Here is a 13,786-nt window from a genome sequence, read left to right on the forward strand (position 1 = left end):
CACATGTAGTAGGCCGTGTTGCCAACTAATTTTCAGAGAAAGTTGCTAAAGGAAGGTCGATTTGTTGCTAAAAGTTGCTAAATGACGTTGTGATGTCATTGCGTAATCACGACGCAAAATTGTCACATCATCAAATCTCAGCAAAAAATATATTTTATATATGTTCATTTAGATTTGTTTGTAAAATAATATGCATGATATAATATTAAAATATAAATAACTGTATTTTTAAATACATTGAATTACTGAAAACGTACACATTTTTGAATGATTTCAATTTAAGTTTTTTTAGTAGCCAGTAAACTAGTAATTCTACACATTCTCAACTAATATGCTTTAAGCAGTGTATTAGTAGTTAGTTAACGAGTTCGTTTGCCCATATAATCTTAAGGAAATTGTGTGTAAACTTATTTGGCTTGCTGTCCACTTATGAGGGGCTCGATGAAGCAGCTTCAACTCGAGCTCTGATATACCCCCCAGGGACTTGATATAGGATGATTACGAAGGGTACCTAAGATGAAGGTGGAGTTTTGGGGAGAGACTGGAGAGAGGTAAGCAGCTGCGTATATACCCTGGCTGTTGATTGAAAGATTAGATGGGCTCGCTCCTCCCTAACTTACATTAAGGAACTTCATTTAGTATGCTACACTCTAAGAAAAGTCTGTAAAAATAAGACACAATCTACTATGTTAATATGAAAGAATTTTCCGTAATGGTTTTTTACCTACATTTTAAATTACACATTGTGTTTTCGGGTTACAGGGTTACAATGTGGATGATGGATAATGTCCTGAAAGATTTTAAATACAGTATACTAACTGATCAACAATCGCAGGTACAAGCTACCAACAAAGTGTATCATGAATAAACAATTATTCAATTATCAAATTATTCAATTATTATTATTAAATTGAACAATTGCAAATAGCAGCTAACTCAATTCACGTGATGTGTGTACTGCTAGGCATCTGTGGTTTCCTCTTTTTGTGTAATTTGGAAGGAAAATGTGTGCCTTTTTATTGTCTGAGTCACTTATCAAAAGTCGCTAAAGGTTGCCAAATCAATTTTTACAATTGCTAAATTTGTTGCTAGGTGCTTTTGGAAGAAAAAGTTGCTAGGGTTGTCTGAAAAGTTGCAAAATTTAGCAACAAAATTGCTAAGTTGGCAACACTGGTAGTAGGATATGCTATAAAGACATGCACACTAGTGATGTTAGGTTCTTGAACGAATCGTTCTTTTGAGCCGGCTCTCACGAAGTAATCGGTTGAGCCGGTTCACAAATCGAACTGAATCGAACTTTAGTTCCGGGTTGATGACGCAGAAAGCACACCCGAAGTAACACGTCCAACTCAAAAAGAACCGATTGGTTCAACCAACTGTTGAAGTTTCCCGAGGATTACCGAGGACTCAACAAGAACCGAATGAGCCATGGCGAAGTTTGCCGAGGATTACCGAAGATTCTGATGAGTTGACGATACTGTGCAAGCCTGAGGCGCGTACTGGAAATATGCTTATTATGACTGTTATTTACATTCTATTAAAACCTGCAAAAACCTTTCTGTGGAGTGATGTAAATACACTTTACAATAGTTTATTGTGCGTGCATATTATATTTAAAGTTGCTTAAGCGAAATCAAGGAGTTTATAAGACTGGTTTATTCATTCTTTATAATGTAGACATATCCGTGATTTTGCATCAATGTCTTTAATGTCTGCTGTAAAGGTGTGAAACTTTTAGGAATCTTATCCAAGTTGTAGGCTAGTCAATATTGGTCAGTCAGTCGTATCTAAAGGATCCGCGAATGAAACTGTGACCACGAACACCATTAACCGAAGTGAATTATATGGTAATAATCAGCAATATGCTTTCACACAGATAACTTTATTTTTTGAATGTTTCAATATGTCTTGACTCAAATTACGTATTTGAATTTGTTCATTGATACAACATTGCACTGAGTTGTTAGAAAAGAAATGTGTAGAGACGTTATTGCTTGATGATGTCAGGAACCGATTAATCGGCTTTTTTGAACCGGTTCAATGAGCCGATCTGTCCGAAAAGAACCGGTTTGCGGAAATGAATCGGACTTTGCATCACTAATGCACACCAAAAGGATTCTCAAACAGCATTATTTGAGATTAATTTGCTCAATTTGGATCATATTCAATTATGTTAAAGTTTCACTGACCTCATTAAAAGCTCATTAAATGCTCAGTTATGGTACAAGTGAGACTTTTGAAATTGTTCCCAAGCTGAGGACACGCAGTTCTTTGGGTGGAGCCTAACAGATGTTCTGGTCCAATGAGAACAAGTAAACCTTATTTACTTGTTCTATTTTTTTTATTTTTTATTTATTTTTATTTTTTATTATCTGTGTTTTTTGTTCTGTCACTGTCATTCTGTTACACTGTGGAAGCTTCTGTCACGAAAACAAATTCCTCGTATGTGTAAACATACCTGGCAATAAAGCTCATTCTGATTCTGATTCTGATTCTGGTGAGAATAGCCCTCCATTTCTCTCTAGCGGTGATTCGGTTTCATAACAGGGAGGATTTTCTGTCAAAGCCTGAGGTTTACAGATGAGAACAATTAGAAAGTTGACCTAATATGATAAAGATTTTAGTATCATTGATATACTATTATGGGTTTAGTTTTATCTAGTTTTATTTTTATATTTACTGTTTTCACTTTGTTTTTGTTGTGTTTCTGTCATTATATTTATTTATTTATTTATTTGCTAGTTTAAGTTTTACTACACGAAAATGACACACGTTGCCTTGGCAATTAGCTGAAATAAAATAAATGTTTACGTTTTTTTCTCTCTCTTTTTCCCCAAAGGCATAGGTCACCAAACAATGAAAATTCTGTCATGATTCACTCCTCAAGTTGTTCCAAACCTGTATGAATCTCTTTCTTCTGCTGAACACAATAGAACATATTTTGAAGAATGTGGGAACCAAACAGTTTTTTGGTCCCTGTTAACTTCCATAGAATATTTTTCCATGCTGAGGAAGTCAATGGGGATCAGCAACTGTTTTGTCACCACATTCTTCAAAATATCTTCTTTTATGTTCAGTAGAAGAATAAAACTCATGTAGGTTTGGAACAAATTGAGGATGAGTGAATCACGACAGAATTTTTGGGTGAATGTTTATTATTATTTTAAAAATTTTAAAGTCAAAATTTTATGGTTTTCATTTTACTAAAATAACCATGGAAAAAGAATAAATAATTAAGAGCACCAGGCAGAATTTAAGCAATTACCAGGAATTTGCATACGCTTACTAAAAAGTGCTAATAAGAGTTCTATTTTTAGGGGTTGACAATTTGTTAAAGATGATAAATAATGGATAAAGTTTAAGAAATTAATAACTTTGACAGATTAGAGATGCATTACATAAAATAACTGGGGAAGCTTCTGTCACGAAAAGAAATTCCTCGTATGTGTAAACATACCTGGCAATAAAGCTCATTCTGATTCTGATTCTGATTCTGGTGAGAATAGCCCTCCATTTCCCTCTAGCGGTGATTCGGTTTCACAACAGGGAGGATTTTCTGTCAAAGCCTGAGGTTTACAGATGAGAACAATTAGAAAGTTGACCTAATATGATAAAGATTTTAGTATCATTGATATACTATTATGGGTTTAGTTTTATCTAGTTTTATTTTTATATTTACTGTTTTCACTTTGTTTTTGTTGTGTTTCTGTCATTGTATTTATTTATTTATTTGCTAGTTTAAGTTTTACTACACGAAAATGACACACGTTGCCTTGGCAATTAGCTGAAATAAAATAAATGTTTACGTTTTTTTCTCTCTCTTTTTCCCCAAAGGCATAGGTCACCAAACAATGAAAATTCTGTCATGATTCACTCCTCAAGTTGTTCCAAACCTGTATGAATCTCTTTCTTCTGCTGAACACAATAGAACATATTTTGAAGAATGTGGGAACCAAACAGTTTTTTGGTCCCTGTTAACTTCCATAGAATATTTTTCCATGCTGAGGAAGTCAATGGGGATCAGCAACTGTTTTGTCACCACATTCTTCAAAATATCTTCTTTTATGTTCAGTAGAAGAATAAAACTCATGTAGGTTTGGAACAAATTGAGGATGAGTGAATCACGACAGAATTTTTGGATGAATGTTTATTATTATTTTAAACATTTTAAAGTCAACATTTTATGGTTTTCATTTTACTAAAATAACCATGGAAAAAGAATAAATAATTAAGAGCACCAGGCAGAATTTAAGCAATTACCAGGAATTTGCATACGCTTACTAAAAAGTGCTAATAAGAGTTCTATTTTTAGGGGTTGACAATTTGTTAAAGATGATAAATAATGGATAAAGTTTAAGAAATTAATAACTTTGACAGATTAGAGATGCATTACATAAAATAACAGAGAAGAAAGCAAATAAATGCCAAAATACTAGAATCACTTTGAAGTACACTTGTTTCAAAGACAAGCCACCTGAAGTGCATTCAGTCACAGTGATAGTTTATGTCTTCCACCACCATGGTATATTTGGAGTACTATAGAAATTCCATTGTTCGGCAAAAGTCTTCATGAAACTGATTTATGACCTATTTATTTACTATATGGTGCTTTCAAGAATAGCATGATAAACTACCATGGCATTTTGGAAAGTGTTAAAATATTGATTTGTAGCTTCAATCTGCTGGGTAGTCACTACTGTAATGAGTGATGTCTTGTATGTTTAAGATCTCCATCAGTGTACATTCATGATACTGTCGGACATTCTGTTCACTGTCTCATTAGAACTGGAGCTCTGATGCTCTGACATTGGTCTACAAGTTGCACTCTACTGCTTATGAAATTGGCACAAAAAAGTGACGCATTAAATGAAAACTATAAAAAGCTATCAAAGGTATTTTACATGGTGATATGTTGATACCATGATGGAAATTCAGTTGTGCTCTTTTAAGCGCTATGTTCCCTTTTTGTAAGATCATTTAAGTAATATATCTCGTGAGTTTCAAAGCATGAGTCAAGAACACTAAAGGAAAGCTGATACAGATGAAATGTGATCTAACATGTTGGAAACACTAGATGGCATTGTTGATCTTTCCCTGAGGAATGAACTGCTTTCTCTTCATCCAGTTCGATACTGAGATTTATTCATCGCCCCACTTGTTGAAATTTGACACTAGTTTACATATTTCCCGTTTCAGTTGCTTGAGTCTTTTGTGTTTAAAAGAAAACTTTCGTCTCTTTCTCTCCGTACTGTAGAGGTGCATTACAGACACCAGAGGGCGCGCGATACAAAGCCTCATCAGTTTCTTTGTGAAGGTTTTTGCGTCAATGAGAAAATATTATACTGCGTGTAAATGCGCATATATTTACTTTACAAAGTACATTTCCTTTTTTTTTGTCTTGTAATCTAGAATCAGTAATGGACTACAATTTGTAAGTAATCTAGCCAGCACTGTGTATATGTATTTATTTTATTATTTATTTATTATACGAAAAAACAAACGTGAACAATAATATTTGTCTGTTTGTTTAAATAATATTATTCGAACAATGTTAAACGTGATGCAAGCCCTGGATTTCCAGCTTAAAATGCACCAATCCTGAAGAAACAGTGCTTGTTCTCTGGTGGACGCATTTTTCAGACTTTCACTCTTGCTGTTTTCACACAGACTATATGAGCAGTCCCATCACACGCGTGGATCTGTATGCATGTGAGTTATCGTGGCAGAATGAAGTGTGGTTTATTTTCATGCACGCACGCGCATGCATTCATCTTTGGCCTTATTGGCTGATTTTTGCTCGTGCATATGGCGAATGGATGGTGCATCGAAAGCCTGGTGCGTTCAGTCGTGCGTCAGACACAGAGGTCCTCCCCTTGTGTTTCTATGTTACTGCCCCCCTCTCTCGCTCTCTATCCCCCTCCCTTCCTCTCTTCTCTTCTGGCATCCCCCATCCCCCATCGCTTTATGTGCTTCCATACAGCCTGAAAATCAACCGGAGGAGGAAACCTTCACACTCGCGGAGAATAGACTGACCCTCAGCAACCCAGAAGATCGCTTATAACCCGGATCACAGACTGGATCAGAGTGACCCATCCAAACCATCTCGCACTGGTAAGTCACGTTTGATGTAGTTTTCATTTCTAAAGTCCAGAAACACCATCCAACCACCATTAGAGCTTCACTGCCACCAAACAGCAGCAATGCTTTTCTCCTGCCAGTGTGTGTGTGTGTGTGTGTGTGTGTGTGTTAGTGATGGTGAAGCTCTTTCTAATTTGTCTGATGGTGATTTAAGAGAAAACGAACGCATCGATTAACGGCGTTATCGGGACGGATCCGTGAATGACTTTGTTCATTCCCTTGTCATGCATTTGGACATTCCATAGAGCTGAGACACAGAGACGCTCAAAATGGTGTCTGGAGGAGTTTGAGGCCCTTAAACGATCATAAGCGCTGTTATGAGGAAATATGAGGCGCGATCAAAGAATCCGACGCATCCATGTGTAACAATGTAACAGCGATTGTGACGCAATAAAGATCTTTTGTTGAACAGCGTTACAGTGTAACGCGCGTTCGAGCGAGTTTTACTTTCTCTTTTTTTTTTCTTTTTTTTTTTTGCATCCATACACGATGCTTTCGGTTGCAGTGCCATAGATTTTTATGGCGTTATCGATTTTATTTCGGTATATTTTTGCCATTGCATTCCTGGTGGATTGATACAAAGGGAAACAGCACATTGGTCCATATAGAATAGCAGTCAGTGGGTTTTGGACATAATCCATGAGCAATTATGTGCATGTTTATGAAATAAATTTCATGTCTACAGCCATTCACAGGCTAGTGTGTGGGTGCTTTGTGTTTTAGTGAGGGAATGCAAAACAATATTTCCTATTACCTCGTTCAGTTACAGATATAACAATGGATGACAATCTACCTCGTCCATTTGTTTAATCGTTTATTTTACAGAGAGAAAGAGAATATGAAAAAATTAATCAATAAATAAAAATGATTAAATATTATAAATGATCAAGCAGCTGTTTAAAATACTTATTTTAATCATATTTAATAAATAATGAATTATTTATAATGGATGTTATGTTTTTATTGAGGTAGTCTAATGATCAATCTATTATTGTGTCAAAATGCAGAAATAAAACCATTTGGGCACTTAAAGCTTAAATACTTATATTTTTATATCAATTTAATATGTTGTTGTTTATAAATTATTTATTTTTTTATTGAGGTAATCTAATCTTTTTATAATTGTGTCAAATGGCGAAATAAAATGTGATTGGACACTTAATTAAAATATTAATTAAATAATCTACTACTACTAATAATAATAATTATTATTATTATATTAATTATTATTAATCCATTAATACATAATGGATGTTATGCTTTTATTGTTGTAGTCAAATTATCTATTTATTGTTTCAACTTAAACTTAACATGAAAATAATTCCTGTTGTTGCATATATGTATTGTTCTATCTCTAACCAACACAGACAATGAAATGTAAAGTTACCCAACAAAAATGTGACGTCTTCATAATCCAAAAGCCAGAAATCTGACGGTTATTAATCTCTGAGATGTTTATGCTTGGATTGGCTTCCTCATCATGTGCCGTTCCTGCAATAAAAGCGTCGATAACTTTCTGATTGATGGTCTTAACATTACAGTGGCTGAAGAGACACAGAAAACGCTTCGTTTGTTTTCATTGATAGTTTCATTATCAGCTCGAAATTCAATTTGTACAGAAAAGCTCCTCATCACAGTATGACTGCGGCTTATTAAAGGTTTATGGATTGTGCTGCAAGTATGCTGAAGCTTTTGGGCTTTTGTCATAATTAAAGGATTTCTTGTCGTTTGGAGGAGTAGCAGGTGCTCTGATGAAACAGAAGAACAGAAATGTGCTTTTTAAGCATTGAGATCACAGTCGGGCCTAATCACAAAATGTCTTAATTAGTGTGCATACTAAGCCAGTATCACTAGTTACTACAGCTTATACTTACTAACCCCTAGTATGAAACCTCAGTGCTTACTTTTTTACTTTGCAAAATTATCCAATTTATGATTTAAAAAAATCATAGAGACTTGAGAGTGAACGTTTCTTGAAGTGTATATAATCCCAAGTGTTTATTTCTCAAGTAATTAACCACCTATAGCAACACTCAGAACACCTTTATTTCACAAATAATTACAAAGAAATGGCAAGTAACATATTAGATTGAAATTTTGAAGTAAAAAAAAAATGGTAATGGTATTTTCTTGTAAAGCATACTCCAATAATCTTTGTTTTATTTAATAACCTTGAATAATAATTTGTTACATATTCTTAGTAGAAATGCCTGTATGTTTTATGGTTTGAATGAAATTATATTATATTATTTTATATTAAGAGTGGATATAAAAGAAATGTACTTACATTTAGAATGCATATGTGTAGCGAGTGCAGCACATTTTTGCTGTTCATTAGTGTCGTAATGTGTCTCTTCTCTAATGATGGTCTAGAGAACTGTAGCGTAGAGAGGATGCTCAAGTTGTACGATTTCGACTAAATTCACTGCTACATTTTCCTCCCACGACTTCCATACTTTCCGAGAAGCTCTTCTTCACCTGTACTCTCAGTAATCGGGCCGCTGATATTTCTCACGAGGGCTGAAAGTCTGCAGTTTGCCACAAACATGTTAGCATGCGAGTCTGTGGCGGCGTGTTAATTGTGTCGCAGTACGTGTCTGCGCACTTCTGCGTTAATGCGTCTTTGTGAGACTCCTTTTTCATCGGAGGTGGTTTTATTTTTGAGTGGAAAAACAGACGGCTGTTTTTCATGAACTGTCTGTGTGTGAGCCAAATCCACAGTGAAATGAGAGGATTATGATCGACGTCACCTCTCAGCTGTAATAGTGCGTATAGAGCTCAGATTAACCACACACACACACCCTGAGGGGATGTTGGTTTCCTCTGATAAACAGGAGCAGAAATGCTCCGAGATCCTGCCTGGTGGCTACAGGGGAATCCCATTAGATTTGCGATGCTGTTTCAGGGTATCAGTGTCTCCTCATGAGATCAGCTAACAATAACGTGAAACGTGACGTCATATAAAATATAGACTGTTAAACATGAGTATCTTGTGAACTGGAAAGAGACCTGCAGTGGCCATATTGAAGAGCATTAAAAATAAAAAAACTATCGGGTTTTTTGGGGCCGATACCGATATTAGGGAGTAAAAAAAGGCCGATATCGATATATCGGCCGATATATAAAATAAATAAACAAGAGAGATCTGTTTATTATAGTACATAGTACAGACGTTTATTCAACTTTAATTCAATTCCATTCAACTTTATTCCGTTGAAGTTTATTTCACTTCGGAACATTCATTCATGGATTTGCGATACTGTCTTCACACAGACGAAACTTACTAGAGAAGTGTGAAGTGTGACATAATATACCTCTGTAAATAAATACAAAATAAATTCACGTCTCGCGCACTTTATTGCCCTTCGAATGTAACGTGTACGTTCCATTGGAACTGGAATCATGGCGGAGTTTTATGTGAAGTCCACTTCGCATGGGGCACTTACGGTCGAAAGAGCCAATGCTTGAATGCTGCTGCCTGAACAAGAGACCTCCTTACTGAAGTGAATGTGTTGGCTGGTGTCACTATCTCGCGAACGCGCTGGCGGATCTCCACCAAATTCGGGGGATTCCTTCAGCTCGAGGAGCCCTATCGAACGCCACCCTCCGCGCGTCGGTAGCCCCCCCGGAATCGCTTGATCGGTCGGCACCGGACCACGAATTTAACCACCCGGGCCTCTAGACGTACACTCGATTCGCGTTCGACGGGTTCCTCGAGCTGAAGGGATCCCCCGAATTTGGTACGGATTCGCCGCGCCGTTACGGAGATATGGCCATTCAAAATTTCAATGGTTTTCCATAGACTTAAGCTTTAAAGCGTTTCATCCAGGTCACCAGTAGCAAACAATGGACAAACTCTGTAATGGACAACACTCTGCTGGACAAACTAAGTAATTACACCATTTCAAGCATTTTATCTGCGGTATTTTAAATACAGAAACATTTACAAAGAAACATCAAGTAACACATTGAATTAAACATTAAATTTTTAATTAGAAAGGCTGTAATGGTATTTTCTTGTAAAGCATACTCCAATAATCTTTGTTTTATTTAATAACCTTGAATAATAATTTGTTACATATTCTTAGTAGAAATGCCTGTATGTTTTATGGTTTGAATGAAATTATATTATATTATTTTATATTAAGAGTGGATATAAAAGAAATGTACTTACATTTAGAATGCATATGTGTAGCGAGTGCAGCACATTTTTGCTGTTCATTAGTGTCGTAATGTGTCTCTTCTCTAATGATGGTCTAGAGAACTGTAGCGTAGAGAGGATGCTCAAGTTGTACGATTTCGACTAAATTCACTGCTACATTTTCCTCCCACGACTTCCATACTTTCCGAGAAGCTCTTCTTCACCTGTACTCTCAGTAATCGGGCCGCTGATATTTCTCACGAGGGCTGAAAGTCTGCAGTTTGCCACAAACATGTTAGCATGCGAGTCTGTGGCGGCGTGTTAATTGTGTCGCAGTACGTGTCTGCGCACTTCTGCGTTAATGCGTCTTTGTGAGACTCCTTTTTCATCGGAGGTGGTTTTATTTTTGAGTGGAAAAACAGACGGCTGTTTTTCATGAACTGTCTGTGTGTGAGCCAAATCCACAGTGAAATGAGAGGATTATGATCGACGTCACCTCTCAGCTGTAATAGTGCGTATAGAGCTCAGATTAACCACACACACACACCCTGAGGGGATGTTGGTTTCCTCTGATAAACAGGAGCAGAAATGCTCCGAGATCCTGCCTGGTGGCTACAGGGGAATCCCATTAGATTTGCGATGCTGTTTCAGGGTATCAGTGTCTCCTCATGAGATCAGCTAACAATAACGTGAAACGTGACGTCATATAAAATATAGACTTTTAAACATGAGTATCTTGTGAACTGGAAAGAGACCTGCAGTGGCCATATTGAAGAGCATTAAAAATAAAAAAAGTATCGGGTTTTTTGGGGCCGATACCGATATTAGGGAGTAAAAAAAGGCCGATATCGATATATCGGCCGATATATAAAATAAATAAACAAGAGAGATCTGTTTATTATAGTACATAGTACAGACGTTTATTCAACTTTAATTCAATTCCATTCAACTTTATTCCGTTGAAGTTTATTTCACTTCGGAACATTCATTCATGGATTTGCGATACTGTCTTCACACACAGACGAAACTTACTAGAGAAGTGTGAAGTGTGACATAATATACCTCTGTAAATAAATACAAAATAAATCCACGTCTCGCGCACTTTATTGCCCTTCGAATGTAACGTGTACGTTCCATTGGAACTGGAATCATGGCGGAGTTTTATGTGAAGTCCACTTCGCATGGGGCACTTACGGTCGAAAGAGCCAATGCTTGAATGCTGCTGCCTGAACAAGAGACCTCCTTACTGAAGTGAATGTGTTGGCTGGTGTCACTATCTCGCGAACGCGCTGGCGGATCTCCACCAAATTCGGGGGATTCCTTCAGCTCGAGGAGCCCTATCGAACGCCACCCTCCGCGCGTCGGTAGCCCCCCCGGAATCGCTTGATCGGTCGGCACCGGACCACGAATTTAACCACCCGGGCCTCTAGACGTACACTCGATTCGCGTTCGACGGGTTCCTCGAGCTGAAGGGATCCCCCGAATTTGGTACGGATTCGCCGCGCCGTTACGGAGATATGGCCATTCAAAATTTCAATGGTTTTCCATAGACTTAAGCTTTAAAGCGTTTCATCCAGGTCACCAGTAGCAAACAATGGACAAACTCTGTAATGGACAACACTCTGCTGGACAAACTAAGTAATTACGCCATTTCAAGCATTTTATCTGCGTTATATGTTCTGTAAAAAAAAAATGTCATATCGGCGACATATTCGCTGATACCGATATATCAGTGACAGGCTCATATCGGCAAAACGATATATCGGTCAGGGCTCTACTAAATACCCTCAACGTGTTTTTGCAGCGTTGAGCATTGTAACCATTTTTTGAACGCAATGGCAAATCAGAAACGTTTGTAAATGTAGACGCAATGTAAATAAGAGATTCATTGTGCAGTTTAGAGAGCTTCATTGATTATAACGGAACTTTGTAAGATCGCGGTGAGCGAAGATGAGTGACACATTTTAGTGACTTTCTAGGGTATAATCCATTCAGAATTTGTATGAAACTTTAGTTTTTCGGACACATAGGCTACATCCTGCAAAGTTTCGGGAATGAATAGCTGTGATTGGCAACGGACTTAACGGATTTAATTCTGGAACCAGTCCTGGCCAAACCTCCACAGACAGCGCGCGTCCCGAGCGAGATCTAATTCACGAACCAAAAAGTGTGTGTAAACTTTATTGAGATCGGGACATATCAACCAGTAATTAAATTTTATTTCCAGTAACGGTCGGTAGAAAGTTCAGCAATGAGTGGTGTGAGATTTATGACAGAATATAGTCCCACAACTGATCGTTTAATTTTTCCTCACGTGTCTCGCCTTTGGTAACAACGATTCAAAACGGAAACATTTCAAGTGAAAAAAAACACGGAAAACTTCAGTGAACATCAGAAAAGCAGCGTGCGCATTTCTGGTTAAAAATTAAAGGCCATCAACTGACAAACGGGAAGCATCACCATTCAAGTCAGCAGGAAGAGCCAAAGCTAGTCCACAGTTTACTAAATGGTGGCAACCTCTTTAAGTTATTCTTGACTGTGTTGGATTGACTGCTTTGATGCGTTGCAATACGGTAGGGCATTGTTTTGATGCTTACATCAGAAAAAAAATATTTTGCTTTTATTTATTTCATATATATATGTAATATTAGGGCTGGGTAAAAAATATAAATATCTCGATTTTAATCGATTTTTATTTTTACAAAACGATAGGGTTGCACCGATACCGATACTGGTCTCCTGTACTCGTACTCGTACTCGTTAAAATGTGCCGATACCAAACACCGATACCACACAGCATGTGATAAGCGCCATATTCAAACAAAGAAACACCAACAACAGAACAACAGAGCAGAAAGACGTTAAGGATGTATACTACGAAGTATATGTATGCAATGAATATAATGTTAAACATTCAGTATTAACACCTGTATAGCTGGTGTGTGCGAGCAAAGCACGCTGAGTGGATTGAGCGCGCGGCGGCGCAGATGTGCGAGCTTGTCGAGTGAATATATCTTTCTCACAGACATCGCTGGAAAGCTTGTAGTTCGGTTGGATACGTCAAAAACAAGTAAGTAAAACAATGCATAAGTTATTTAACGGTAGGGAGAGAGAGAGAGAGAGCGTGCAATTCTGTTGTGTGATCTTTGATGTTCACTCACTTAGCACACGCATCATTTGGATTAAAACGTAATTGTAAAAATAAAACCATTCATAGGGGCATTCACTATAAACATAATTTATTTTCAGCCTTAGGCATACACGACTTTCTGGCGAAAGTGAATCTAGCAGCTTGTGTGAAATGCGCTAGGCTGTACTATTCTGCATCAGTACAAATACATGCACGTGTTGCGCGTGTTTTGCTTGCTTGAGTGTTTCTACATTATATGAGTGACTTTGGAATATAAATCGCAGCACGTTTCAGATGAAAAAACGCGGCTTCTGTTTCTGAAAATATCACAGTTAGGAGATTTATAACGAGTGGTTCCCTGCATTATTACAGCAAAG

At 37.2% G+C, this 13,786-nt stretch overlaps 1 protein-coding gene across 3 annotated transcripts in view; it reads left to right on the plus strand.

Annotated features, from left to right (window-relative positions):
• Positions 1 to 5,771: 5,771 nt before the first annotated feature.
• LOC107594362 (protein FAM168A-like) overlaps positions 5,772 to 13,786 on the plus strand; it is a 53,173-nt gene continuing 45,158 nt past the window's right edge. For 2 of the 3 annotated variants that reach the window (XM_016284373.1, XM_016284375.1), the window contains exon 1: positions 5,773 to 6,111. The gene's annotated coding sequence lies outside the window, so the exon portion shown is untranslated. Of the gene's footprint in view, positions 6,112 to 13,786 lie in introns of all 3 variants that reach the window. The other variant, XM_016284374.1, reaches the window with a different exon arrangement.

Source organism: Sinocyclocheilus grahami, unplaced genomic scaffold (assembly GCF_001515645.1).
Source record: "Sinocyclocheilus grahami isolate Dianchi unplaced genomic scaffold, SAMN03320097.WGS_v1.1 scaffold182.1, whole genome shotgun sequence".
Classification (NCBI taxonomy): Eukaryota; Metazoa; Chordata; class Actinopteri; order Cypriniformes; family Cyprinidae; genus Sinocyclocheilus; species Sinocyclocheilus grahami.